This window comes from Sus scrofa, chromosome 6 (assembly GCF_054392235.1).
Source record: "Sus scrofa isolate SSC_HxYL_T2T_F1_AM1 chromosome 6, Sscrofa_HxYL_maternal_Yorkshire_Landrace_v2.0, whole genome shotgun sequence".
Classification (NCBI taxonomy): Eukaryota; Metazoa; Chordata; class Mammalia; order Artiodactyla; family Suidae; genus Sus; species Sus scrofa.
In genome coordinates this window covers 15567611-15569183 of record NC_139388.1, presented here as the reverse complement: position 1 = coordinate 15569183, position 1573 = coordinate 15567611, and the positions used below count along the sequence as shown (strand labels likewise).

General features: G+C 43.2%; 1 non-coding gene across 1 annotated transcript; it reads right to left on the bottom strand.

Annotated features, from left to right (window-relative positions):
- Positions 1 to 397: 397 nt before the first annotated feature.
- On the bottom strand, positions 398 to 499 carry LOC146402222 (U6 spliceosomal RNA). The gene has a single exon (XR_014808787.1). It is a non-coding gene; the product is annotated as a U6 spliceosomal RNA (small nuclear RNA).
- Between the last annotated feature and the right edge of the window lie 1074 nt (positions 500 to 1573).

Here is a 1573-nt window from a genome sequence, read left to right as displayed (position 1 = left end):
TTTGCTAAATTATGCATCTTCCTAAAAAATATTGGGAGTTCTCTCCAAGGCTCAGCAGTTAACAAACCCGACTAGGATCCTGAGGATGCAGGTTCGATCCTTGGCCTTGCTCAGTGGGTTAAGGATCTGGCGTTGCCATGAACGGTGGACACAGCTTGGATCCTATGTTGCTGTGGCTATGGTGTAGGCTGGCAGCTGTAGCTCCAATTCGACACCTAGCCTGGAAACTGCCATATGCTGTGGGTTCGGTCCTAGAAAGAAAAAAAAAAAAAAGTTACTGACCTATAATTGACTTACAATGTTGTGTTAATTTCTGCTGTATAGCAAAATGATTCAGTTATACATATATATCTTCTTTTTCATAGTCTTTTCAATTATGGTTTATCGGAGGATATTGGAAAATTTGGAATGCTTCATGAATTTGCGTATCATCCTTGAGCAGGGGCCATGCTAATCTTCTTTGTACCAATTTCAGTATGTGTGCTGCTGAAGCAAGCACCATCTTTTAAAAAATTATATCTTACATAACAGAGACTAGAAAAATGAACTATGATTCAAAAGTGAAATACCATTTAAACTCCTTTTGTTTCTTATTTCGTAGGTATGTGTGTGACCAGAGTTATGCTCATCATTCTGCAGCTAGCATGTAACTTGCCCACACTATGCCTCAGGTTCTAGTGGAACAGTACCTGACAGAAATGGCTAAGAACTATAATGTGACCGAGTAATCCAAAGCAACCTCTCAAGAAGGGAGAATTGGAGTTCCCGTCATGACACAGTGGAAACAAATCCGACTAGGAACCGTGAGGTTTCAGGTTCAATCCCTGGCCTTGCTCAGTGGGTTAAGGATCCGGCCTTGCCGTGAGCTGTGGTGTAGGTTGCAGATGCGGCTCGGATCCCGAGTTGCTGTGGCTCTGATGTAGGCCAGCAGCTACAGCTCTGATTAGACCCGTAGCCTGGCAACCTCCATATGCTTCGGGTTTGGCCCTAAAAAAAAGAGAAGGGAGAATTGACCTAAAGGTGAGATTTTTACTATGCACCAGAAGATTTTTTTTCTAAACTTAGGAATGTTACTCCCAGAGCAGCTCTGGCGGGACAGGTAACATTTACACCTTTTCTCCGCCCACATACTTTCCCTTGCAGAGCCTGACTTCTGCTGTCAGGTGACCCTTGCGAACTGTTAGCGACAGAGTCAAAAGCAAAGAAAGTAACTCAAGTGTTACACCCAGAAGTTTTTAGTTCTTAAGATCTCAGTTTTATCTGAGAGTTATGCATTTTATTTTATTATTTTATTTTATCTCTTTAGGTCCGCACCTGTGGCATATGGAAGTTCCCAGGTTAGGCGTCAAATCGAAGCTGCAACTGCCAGCCTACAGCATAGCCACAGCAACGCCAGATCTCAGTTGCATCTTCAATCTACACCACAGCTCGCAGCAATGCCAGATCCTCAACTCGCCGGTCAAGTCCAGGGATTGAACTCATGTCCTCACGGATAATAGTCGGGTTTATTACTATTACTATTGTGGCTGGGCCACACTGGGAACTCCTATTTTGCATTTTAATAAAGATCTCT